We start from the raw sequence: 12,574 nt of genomic DNA, 5'->3' as shown, positions 1-12,574 counted from the left end.
GAGGAGTAACAGTATTACAAAACTCACCTGTTTCTGTGCTATTTTAATGCAAACAAATGCAGAAAAGAGCAAAACATAACACTTGTAATCAAACATAACAGCTGCATAGAAACTCAAGGAATTAACATGGACAGAAAGAGCTTTAACGTAGTCTTCTACTTTCTGCCTGGAACAAAGAAAAGAGTAAACTACTACAGAAGGGAAGGTACTCAAATAAAAACTTCCGTCTATGCACAACAGCAGAATATGTAAGACGTAAAACATTGCTCTTCATCTTCAGCCACATTCGTGTTTCAGTTTGGCTCATCTGTAACTTCCTGCTACAACCTTTGATCTCATCAGTAAAGCTTCTAACTCATAATGTGAATCACTGCTGATGCTTTCTTTCTACTATTGTGCCTACACTTCATTAAGCCAATTTCAACTTTAACATTTCTAATGGCCACAATCTCTTCCAGACAGTTCTTTGATCTCAACAATTGTACAATTTCCATTTTTTTTATCATCAGCCACCAGAAGGTGCTCCAAGGTACCACACAATCATCAGCATTACGTTGCTGAGAATAAAGGAAGAGGATGCCATAGCATGTGATCACAAACAGTTTTTGGTTTTGGACTGTATACTTTGCCTAAAGAATGTCTTTTTGTTGAGCAGCAGCAGATGAATGGGACAAAAGCCAGCATCTCATCTCCTACAGTACTGTGACGGAGCAAGACTGAATTTGTAGGAGCCGAGTTAGCTGGTGCGAGTTCCAGACCAGTTGGCTCATCTCGCTGAAAGCTGGCCGTACTGCCCCACTGAGACAATATGATCTGTTCTGTCAGTATCGTTACTCTTCTAAAATGTGAATTAGGAAGCACATGCTTTCATGTTTTTTCTGTTTCAGGTAAGTTTGTTTATCGCTATGGGTAAGTCCCAACCATAGGCAGTAAAGAACAAAGTCCTGAGATTATTTTACTGGGGCAGGTAGGCACAGGTATTTCTAGCTTACAATATAGACTGCAAATTCTACAAGACGAGTAGTTTTCTCCGTACGTTCAACGCAGTGATGATTAATATTGATGAATACAGCTAATGAAAAAAGGGTTACTTCCAAACTATTTCTTGTAAAGAGGTTAAAGCACGTATAGCTACATTTCATAGTCTTTCTTGTCCATTCCATTGTGCTATATACTTTTGTTGAAAATAGGTGATTTTTGAAAGTCATTATGGTGCATCTCCAGCCCACTCACTCTTTTGCTCATACTTCTTCAGCTTATTATTTCAGCATGAAAACAATAAACAAACAGAAAACTTCTAAACTGATCTCATAATGAAAGAACACGAGCGTGTGGCCTAAAGGTAATTTACAGGCATAGAGACTCTAAAAAACTGATCATATTTCTCTGAAAATACTTCTAGTCTGATCTTTGAACAAGCTCTATTGGAAACATTAGATCTGTTAATATTATAGATTTATTAAAATTTTAGTCAGTCACCTCCATTTGAAGAGGTATAGATGCAGTTCTCTATGAAATACAAATGCTTCTGTTTCTTACACATTATTGGCCACTTTTAGGCACCAAAGCCCTCCTCACTGAAGTCCATCTGTAGAAAGAAACCACTCTGTTACGGTGTGTTCCACAACCTCCTCTGATCCTGCCTCTTTTTCTCAGTCAACCACAGGTGGTCTAATCCCTGTCCTCCATTCCTTCTAAACATTTTTTTCCTTCTCTTTCTAATACTTCCCTTCTGTTTCACAGATGCTGACTAACATTTTTCTCCGATTAACTGATTAACACATCCAGTCAAAGGAAAAGAGTTCTCCCAATCTTCTTCTTTTAAGACTCTTGCTTAAATACAAATGCAAAGGAAAGACTTTGCATGCTGAAGCTTGCCTGTTGTTCCAACTACATGAATTACAGAATAAAAAGATTTTAAAAAAGATCATTCTGGACAAACCTCGCCTAGCTATCAATCAACACTTTTCTCATTGTAGCAGGGCCCTCTCATAGTGAGCCAGAAAGCAAAGCTGAGGAGAAAACAACTCATTTTGTGCAGTTAGAAGACTGAGAATTTCTGTTCTCCTTTTTTCTTTGATATCTGCTTGGCGTTCTTCTAGCCGAGCCATTAATACTGCGGGTGTGATGACAAGGACTACTGCGAGTTCCCAGGGGCTTGGCGTTATTCAGGTAGGATGCAAGGAGGAAGCTTTGCAAACTGTACCAGCAATCTCTGATGACCTAGTTAGAGGGGGAAAAAAGTCTTTTTGTCACATCCATAATGTGCAAAACAGCAACATCTTCATGGCAGAAGTGATTTTCCTATTGCTTTGATCAGGTTTCTGAAATGAGGTTTGTGAATCAGGGGTGAGTTGCAGAGCAACAAAGTGTTCCCTAAGCATAATGTATAATGCATAGATGAGCCACCTGCAAAACAGAAGACAAAAAATGAAGCAGCCCGCAGAGATTAGTTAATAACAACAACAAAAAAAAGGAACACCAAACCAAAAACACTACAAAACACAACCTACCAAAAAAAAAAAAAACCAAACCCCACAACAACAACCAAACAAAAAAACCCCACCAAACCACCAAACCAAACCAAAAAGCCAAGCCAAAAATACCTCGCACATACAGAAAAAAAAAAAATCAAACACAAATATCTCCATCTCAGTGCACAAAAATGGCTGAAAATTCTCCTGGATGTAGAGGCATGAGTCATACAACCTCAGCCGAACTAGAGCAGTGTTTAGGCAATGTTTCCTAAATCCCTTTCAAATGTTAGAATTTGTGAAACCAAGTGTGCATTCCACCCATTCTGATCTGTTAGGATTTCTGATGTTTTATTTTTGTTGGCATTTGGTGGCTAAGGAGTCGTTTCTGGACTCTTTGCAATCACAAACATCCCAAAATCCCAACATTTCCCCTATAAAGCTCCTGGCAGGTCAGCTTGAGACTGATCTTGGGTTTGAAAACCCAGTATGTTCAGCATAGTTTTGTAGGCACACGGAATAATGTAGGTTGGAAGAAGCCTCTGCAGTCTCTGGTCCTTCCCCTGTTCAAAGCAGGCCAACTGGGTAGGGTCTTGGCCAGTGAAGTTTTCAACAGTTTCAAGGGTATTTAGGCAAATCTGGGCAGCCTGTTCCAAGCCTGAATACCCTAAAGGTGAAAGAGTGTTCCCTAGTATCTAATCCAAATTTCCCATGTTCCGACTTGCGCCCATCACCTTGCATCTTATCACCGTGCTCCTCTGGGAAATATTTGCCCCCATTTTCTCCCCATTGCCTTAGTGTGGGGGAGAATCCACCCCCACACTAAGTAGCTGCAGACAGCAATATCATCTCCTTCCCCTAGGAAGCAACAAGGATGAAGAAACCCAGCCTCCCAGCCTCTCCTTGTCCTTGAGGGACTAATCACTAGAGAGACCACTAATCACCCTGGCGTCCCGGTGTCCCTCCACTGGGCAATGTCTTTCCGGTACTGGGCAGTCCAATATTGGACACGCTCTTCCAAATGTGATCTCAGGAATGCCAAAGAGAAGGGAAGGCTTGCTCCCCTCCACCAGCTGCCTGTGCTTTTGCCAATGCAGCCCATTTGGACTTCCTTGCGGCAAGGGCATGCTGCTGGCACACATGTGACTTCTTTCCCACCTGACCCCCAAAAGCTGCTTCTCCTGCAAAGCTGCTTTCTACCCAGTCATCCCCTGGCCTGCCCTGTGGTGTGGGATTGTTTCTTTCTTCCCAGATGTACAAGTTTTGACTTGCTTTTGTTGAACTGCAGGAGGTTCCAGTCAGACCATGTTTCTGGCCTCTCAATGCCCCCCTGAAGACAGGTTCTTCCCTCCGGTGCATCACCACTCCCTCCAGTTTGGAAGCATCAGCAGACGTGCTAAGAGCGTGCTCTATTCTATCATTCAGCTTGTTAATAACAAAATTAAACTGTAGTAGCCACAGTACTGATCCCTGAGAAATATCGCTGGTAACTAGCTGCTAGCAGGACTTCTTACCACACAGCCATTTGAGCCTGGCAATCCTGGCCATTGACATTATTATCCCCTTGCCCGGTGCCTATCTTCCAAATGTAGATCTAAGGAGTCTGTAGGAGACTATACTGAAGGCCTTGCTCAAATTAAGGTATACAACATCCACTGCCCTCCCATGTCGGTCCAGACAGTTATCTCATCATAGAAGTCAGTGAGATTGATCAGGCCTGATTTGCGCTTGTTGTATTCACGCTGGCTGTTCCCAACCACCCTCTTGTCCTTCATGTACCTCAGAATGGTTACCAGGAGGGTTGACTCCATCACCTTCCCAGGTACTGAGGTGAGACTGTGGTTCCTCAGCTCCTTCTTGAGGAGGGGTGTGATGTTTGCCTTTTTCCAAGCATCAGGACCTCCTGTGGTCACCGTGACCTTTCAAAGACAAAAGAGAGTGAACTTGCACGGGCATCAAGCAGCAGTTTCTTCAACACCACCCTTGGGTGCTTCCTACCCAGTCTCATCAACTTTTATATGTGCAATTGACCTAAGTGCTCTAACTGTGTCTTCTTATCCTGCTCATGCTGCTTCACTCCCATGTACTTTGCTAGCAGGCTTAAGGACCCTGAAGGCACACCCACTCAGTGAAATGTAAGGCAAAAAAGGCATTGCATGCCCCAGCCTTTTCAAAGTCCTGGGTCACGAGGTCTGCTGCCCATTGACCAGCGGGCATGTATTTTCCTTAGGCTTCCTTTTTCTGCTAATGTACATCTAGAAATTCTTCTTCTTGCCCTTCCAGTACCTTGATAGTTCCAACTCCAGCTGAGCGTTGGCTTTCCTATCTCCATCCCTTCTGGTTTTCCTGTCCCTGTTTCCACCTTCTGTGCACTTCCTTTCTTGTTTGAGCCAGGAAAGTCAGGAGTCACGCCAAGGGCTCCTGGTATCGTCTCTGAAGGATACCACAAAATGTGGGATCAGTGCAGAGGTTTGGCTGCCCTACATACCACTGGAAGAGTAAGACAGTTTTGGTTGTTCTCCTTCTATGACCCCACTTGCTCCGGCAGCTGACACTACAGGCTGCAGGGCATCCACACCCCGAGTCTGACTCCAGTAGCTGGTACCAATTTTCACTCACAGACACACAGGTCCCACCAGTAGCTGAGAAAAGACGTGAGAAGAAGATATAAGGCAATGGGGCAGACTGCAGAGATGAAGCACAGGGCTCAGCCAGACAAGTGCACTGACATGCCCTGTTTTGCATGTGACCAGCCCACCCTATACCCCTTTGAATCTACCCTCCCTTTGTTCCTCCCTGTTCCCCCTTCATTGGGTCATTGATTGCCCAGCTTTGGTCCTCCTCACTGTCTCCCTTATCATTTGTTGGCCAGATTTGTGTCCCTGTAAGTTCTTGTTCGTCGCTTCCTCCCTTTCCTCTCATCCCTTGTCGCACTGAAAAAGGTCCTCCTCTAAAGGAGCAGGCTCTGCCCTTGCACATATCCTTACAAAAGTGTTTAAGTTTTTCACTGCATAGGTTATGCCTGCACTGCCTTTGTTAGCTTTGCTTAATGGCTCTCGCTGTGTTTGGGGGACTATGACAACTCACTATATTCAGGGGAGGAATTCACACTGTCCAAATGAGAACCAAAGTGACAGGGGCTGCGGCATGCGGTGACTTCAGGCTCCACACCAGCATAACACCACAAACAGGAGCTTCGGGAGTATACGTTTCAGCTGAAGACATGTTTATACAAGCACAAGGTATTTACTTAACACAGAGGTAAAAGTGGAAAACTGTTTGTAGGAGGGAGTGGGTTAACTGCAAAATGCCAAGCGGCTCAGTTTGTTCTTAAATTTTCTGCAGCTGTCTAAGCGTCTTACCTCTTGCCCACTCCCCTCTCGTGTGGGGAGAAAATCAAAGGCAAGTGAAGAGACTCATGGATCAAGGTAATAACAGTTTAATAAGGAGAGAAAAAGCTGTACACACAAGTAAAAAAGGAATTAATTCACTACTTCCCATTGTCAGGCAGATGTCCAGCCACTTCCTAGGAAGCAGGAGCTCAGCAAGCCTAACCGTTGCTTGCGAAGACAAGCAACTTAACCATGAACATTCCCCCTTCCTCCTGCATTCCCTGAGCATTCCTCACACTGCATTCAAATATTTCATTCTTCTACCCCATACCTTACTTTTTATTTCCCATTTTATCTGCTTCTTATTCCCCAAATCCCCTCTCACCAAGACTTGTAACTTATACTACTGCAGTGCGTTGACCTTGGGCTGCAGCCAGACTCCCACCCAGCCTTTCTCTCATGCCCCCTCCTCAACAAGGCAGGACAGGAGGAGAAAATAAGATGAAAAAGCTCTTGAGCTGAGATAAGAACTGGGAGATCACTGACTGCTTACCATCACGGGCAGAACAGACTGACTTGGGGAAAATTGATTTAACTTATTGCCAATTAAAACAGATTGGGTGGTGAGGAACAAAGACAAAACTAAAACACCTTCCCCCCACCCCTCCTTATTCTTCCCAAGCTCATCTTCACTCCTTCATTCCCACATCTTCTTCCTCCTCCCAGCCCCAGACTGTGCAGGCTGTATGAGGAATGGGGGGGTTACAGTCAGTTCATAACAGTTTGCCTCTGCTGTTCCTTCCTCCTCACACTTTTCCCCTGCTCCAGTGTGGGGTCCTCTCTTGGGTCGGCAGTCCTTCAGGATAAACCTGCTCTAGCTGGGCTTTCCATGAGCTCCTGTTCCCCATCACCAAAACCTTGCCACGTACACCCAACACACAAGAAATTGTATAATTGTCCTTTTGTATTTGCAGTAGAGTGCCTTTGTTACTTCTGGTCTAAGAAAGAGTGATGTAAATTTGGTATTGATCACACAGATTGGAAGAGAAATTGCTGCTCAGACGTAAGCAAGACCAGAATTGGGGTTGAAGTTAGATTGAAATATGCAGAGCGAAAATAAAAGCGCAAGTCACATTTTGCTTTGATGAACACTCCATCTGGCAAGACAGAAAAAGAATCAGACAGAAAGTGTCAGGTTCAACGAGTTAAGAAACAATCCCCTCCCATAGCTTGCTTTCAGCCTACGTGAGAAGGGAATTAATTAAAAGAAAGCTACTGCAACTGGCTGGCAATGTTTCGGTTTACCCTTTCTGTTTTGAACTGAGCAAGTTACTAACCAGTTTGGGAAAGAGATCTTTGTTCTGAGAGGAAAAAAATTCAGATCAAGTCTAGACTTGAACCCAGTCTCTCCCATCAGTAGGAAGGACGCTTCCAGGAGACACAGCTCCTCCCCTCCAATCTTAAGGTACTAACTTGTTTCTTAACTCCTTATTGAGGAGGGTTCTTCTGAGGGGAGAAGTTTCAGGCTATCGCCTTTCCTTTGATGGAGAAGAAAAACAAATTTTTGTTTTTTCTTCTCGGATAACAGACATTTTATACTTATGAGAGAAAGGTATAATCATGGGGGAGGATAAAAGTTTTATAAAAAATCCACTTTTGTAATATTCCTACATTAAGTCAGGTTTACTTATTTGTTTGCAATGCCAGAGGTATAACAACAACAACTTATTCTAATGTGCTGAGTAAAAAAGGCCATATATTTTATGGATTTAACAGCAAAGGATTGTTAAAATAGCACAGGTGTTTTTGAAAGGCATTCCACTTCATTCATAAATTCCATTTAATGTTTTTACTAAGGAAACACTTGTGTTCTGTGCAGCAGCTATGAGGAATCCATCACCTGGATGGAGAAAAGACGGCCATCTGCTTCCTGAGTAACCTCGTGTCAGTCATAGAATCATACAATCATAGAGTCATTAAGGTTGGAAAAGACCTCTAGGATGCACCTCCTCAGGCTTTGCTTGACTTCCTGATTCCTCAAGCTGCAGATGATGGGGTTGAGCATGTGGGTGACAACTGTGTAAGACAGGGAAATAATTTTCTCATGTTGGATGAGTGGCTGTACTTGAGTCGCAGGTGAATGATGCCAGTTGCGCTGTGGGAAAGAGTCACTACCACCAGGTGAGCTGCACAGGTGGAAGAGGCTCACCTCTGGCCCACAGCTGAAGCTGTCTAAAGAACAGCATGGATAATGCAAAGGTGCAAAGTAAGAGATGGCTATCAGACCAAAGGGAATCACCGCTATTATGACAATAGCAATGAGAATCAGTAGTTCAAACAAGGCTGTGTTTGCACACACCAGCTTCAACACAGGACAAATGCCACAAAAGAAATGACCGACCTTATTTCTCCCACAGAAGGGCAGGGTGAGTAACCATGTGGTGAAGCCCAGAGCCACCGGGAACCAGACAGCCAAGACCCAATGGCCATCTTGAAGCAGCGATCCCTGTTCATCATGGTGGCATAATGCAATGGATGACATATTGCCGCTTGCTGGTCGTAAGCCATTGCACCTAAGAGGAAACACTCACAGGTGACAAAAAGAATAACACACTTGAGCTGCAAGGCACGACCTGTGAAGAAAATAATTTTCTCTCCACCAGCAGAATCACAAGCATCTTCGGGACAACGTGCAGGCTGTAGCAGATCTCTGTCAACCAAGATCCTTTGGGAAGCAGTACATGGGTATTTGTAGAACAGGCCCAATGGCTGTCATCACAACAGTTAGAGAGTCCCCCAAGAAGATGGCCAAGAACGTGACGGAAACCGGCGTGAAAAATAGGAGCTGCATCTTGCCATGGAAGGCAAACCCCTAAAGTAAGAAATGAGGAGTCACGGTTTGGTTCCTGGCTTCATTTCCACAACAGGTCCCATCCCAAAAGAGAGAAAAACCCCACACTACTAAAGGATTAGTAGCATGGGACAGACTTGTGGTCTCAGAAAGAGCTACAGTTGCTCATCAAATGGGGTTTAAAACATGAGGTGAAAATTGGATTGGATATGACAGTGAGCCCAGTGTAAAAAATCTCAGCTGGGGAACCTGTACGAGATCATCTTTAACACTCACAAGCTGGGATTCCTCTTCTCTAAATTAGGTGAACGGACAATAGACATACAAATTTCAAATAGCCATTCTGTGTTTATTTTACATAGAAGGAAATGGGCACCTCCAAAGGGCAGCAGTAGCATCTATGATGAGACAGGAGAATTTCACTTTGGATGGGCTGGATGCCCCTCGGTTAACTTCAGCATCTAAATGTCTATAGGCATCTAAATTTGAGTCAGTCATCTTAGAATCACTTCATATTTAATGATGAGAAATATAGCACAAGACAGAAGCACAATTTCTTTCCTTCTAAGATGGATGTCCAAAGATGCCAGGATTGGTGGTATCATTAATAGTGAAGTGAGTATGCACTGACAAAATTTTTGGCTAGCTGGAAGTAACTGGAATTCATTTGATTATTGGTGCTCTAAGCTAGGTGACATGGAGATCCTGTGGCTTTCCACCTACTGGTTTGCCTCAAGCAGAAGCGATCTAGTTACATTCTTTCCATTGTTAACCCTGCAAAAGTATAATGCAAACCTAAATGAGTTTAAATTAATAGAAGTGTTCATGCACTTATGTCCATTTCATCAAATAATATAAAATCCATATTATGAGTTCCTATTTAAGGTAGGCTCTGGGGAGTAAAAAGATGTTCAGCGTACAAGCAGATGCCCCCATAAATATGTTCACCAGCATCTACACCTTGCTGCCTTTTTCTGGGCGTTTATCATCTCTTCAGATGATGCTGACAGAACTGTTTGTCTGGGAAACTTCCTGGACTGTTTCAGCCAAAATATGCTTGACTGATTTTTGAAAAACACAGAATAATGTAATAAAGAGAATAATGGAACCATATCTTTTTTTCTGTATGTACGCCATTGGGACTGAGATAATGTGGCCCACAATACCTGGAGTTCAGTTTTACTCTAAGGGAACTAAGGATTAACATTCTCCCTTCAGGATTCACGTGCATGAGATGAGAAAGTGTGTGTGTGTGTGTGTGTGTGTGATGCCTTTTTCTTGTCCTTAGCAATGATGAAAGAGAAAATGAGGAGATGAGAAGGTATAGACACTGTGATTCATTTGTTCAACATATTTATCAGCAAAAGAGGCAGCAACAGTTGCCCAAGTTTTCTATAGGCAATAGAAATAAGCAAGTATACTGTCAGTATCATTAATGTTTCTCCACCATAGACATCTAAAATAATACGAATTGCTGATGTCATGGAAGTTCCTATTTCTCTCAGCTGAGTGAGTGAGTGAGTAATTCAGATGTAAAAATCTGCATTGCCGGTGCCTAAAGGTAGGTGGGATATAGACAAATTAGAGAACTGGGCAATCACCAGCCGTATGAAGTTTAACAAGGGCAAGGGCTGGATTTTACACCTGAGGCACGGGAACTCTGGATATACATATGCACTGGGAAATTATTTTGTTCATCATTCTGTTAGTCCTAAAAACATAATCTGAAAGGTAGGAATCTAAATCTGAGTCCACCTTTATAGTCAGCAGAGAGAATATATATCCAGGCTTTACTATGGGTTACGCCTCTGCGATAAGAAAGAGGTCACTAAAGCATTTAGAACTTAGGAAGATAAATCAGGTTGGTAGACAAATGAACTCAATGAAATAAAGAGACAAAAATGTGTATTACCTGTTGTTTCTGTATGCACGTGCTGCAGAGGTACAGGTGCCCAAGTAACTCCATGTGGCAGGGTACTTTAACCCGTTAAACGCCAATGGGAACATCCCATCAGGGATGCCTGACCTGATTTTCTTTCACCAAGGACACACCATCCTCGTTGCAGGCTCTCCACCTGATCTCTGGGATTCAGAGATCTCTGGGTCTGGGATTCCTGAAGCCTGGTCTTGCTAGGCTAGACCAAGGCAAAGGTGGCATTCAGTACATCAACTGTTTCCACGTCCCATGTCACCAGGTCCCCCAACTCATTCAGCAACGGGCCCACATTTTCCCTAGTCTGTCTTTTGTCACCTATGTACTTGCAGAAGCCCTTCTTGCTGTCTTTGACATCCCTGGCCAGATTCAATTCCCCTTCAGCTTTGGCTTTCATAGCTGCATCTCTGCATGCTCAGACAGAGCAAGAATATTTGAAAAATAATTATTCTTAATTATCTCATCCACTTTCATTCATGCCAGCTTCCAGCCAGATGCTTTAGGGGCTGATACTTGTGTGGTTGATCAAAATCTCCCACCTACGCACACAAATGCATGCACACGTGCCACTCACTGGAGGAATGCTCTGAAGAGGCAAGCAGAGGCTATGAGACTGTGAGGCTCAGGGGAGGATGATGGAGCAACTGTACACAGCTGTTGCAAAAGAAACCAAAACCATCCCAATATGAAAGGAAACTGGTGGGATTTTTGTGGGTTTGGTTTTGGTTTTGTTTGGGGTTTTGTTTTGTTTTGTTTTGTTTTAATAAACTAGCAAAAAGCATAACAGTTGTACTTAAAGAAATGCAGGGCAAAATTCACTTTAGGGTTATGCTTATTGTTAAAGTAACATAGCTTGTATATTTATCAGGGTGGAAGCATGCCTTGCCTTGTCACAAGCAAGTGCCGGACAAGCTGAACCCATGTCCAGCTGCACAGCTGCAGACCCCTATGTGTCAGGGATGCTTTTGCTTGATCTCAGTCTCCAAAGTGGACTATATCTCTCTGCAGGACCTATCTGCCCTCAAGAGTGCCAGCAGCTCCTCCCAATTTTGTGTCATCAGCAAACTTAATTAGTATTCCTTCCAGTCTTTCATTCAAGTCATTTACGAAGAGATTAAGAGTACCAGCCCCAAGATATATCCATGCAGAACCTCTCTATTGACTGGCTGCCAGCCTGATCTAGCCTCATTTAATACAGCCCTTTGAGCCTGACACATCAGCCAATTGCACACCCACTGCATTACATGTTTATCCTGCTGTATGCTGGACATTCTGTCCTCCTGGGTACTGCGAGAGACAGTATCAAAAGCTTTACCGAAATCCCAAAATATTATGTTGACTGGCTTCCCTTGGTCACCTAGGTGGTTAACCTTGTCATAGAAGGAAAAGAAGTTTGTTAAATAGGACTTTCCCCTCGTGAACCTGTGCTGGCTGGGACCAATGACTGCATTGTCTTTCAGGTGTTTTTCAATAACTCCCAGAATGATCTTCTCCATAATTTTCCCTGTAATTATTATTATTGTTTTGTTGTTGTTGTTATTATTAACTTTTAATTTCATTTCATTTCATTTCATTTCATTTCATTTCATTTCATTATTATTTCAATCATTAAACTGTTCTTACCTCAACCCACAAGTTTTCTTACTTCTTCCGATTCTTGCCCCCATCGCACCGGGGGCGTGGGTGGGGAGAAGGGTGAGCGAGCGGCTGTGTGGTACTTAGTTTCCGACTGGGGTTAAACCATGACACTCATACAATTGGCCTCAGCCCATTGACCCAGCCTGTTCAGATCCCTCTGTAGAACCTTCCTACTCTCAAGCAGATCAATACTCCCACCCAACTTGGTGTCATCTCCAAACTTACTCAGGGTACACTGGATCCCATCATCCAGATTGGTGATAAAAATATCATGAAGAAATTAATTTGAGCCTGGGAAAGAGAGGAAGGTTGGGGGAAGGTGTTTTGGTTTTGCTTTGTTTCTCAC

At 43.3% G+C, this 12,574-nt stretch overlaps 1 pseudogene; it reads right to left on the bottom strand.

The window, feature by feature from the left end:
• Positions 1-4,105: 4,105 nt before the first annotated feature.
• On the bottom strand, positions 4,106-8,657 carry LOC142059569 (olfactory receptor 10A2-like; annotated as a pseudogene).
• Positions 8,658-12,574: the final 3,917 nt, after the last annotated feature.

The sequence above is a fragment of the Phalacrocorax aristotelis genome, chromosome 7, assembly GCF_949628215.1.
Source record: "Phalacrocorax aristotelis chromosome 7, bGulAri2.1, whole genome shotgun sequence".
In the NCBI taxonomy this organism is placed as follows: domain Eukaryota; kingdom Metazoa; phylum Chordata; class Aves; order Suliformes; family Phalacrocoracidae; genus Phalacrocorax; species Phalacrocorax aristotelis.
Note: the sequence above shows the minus strand (reverse complement) of the source record. Positions and strands in the feature narration are given on the sequence as shown.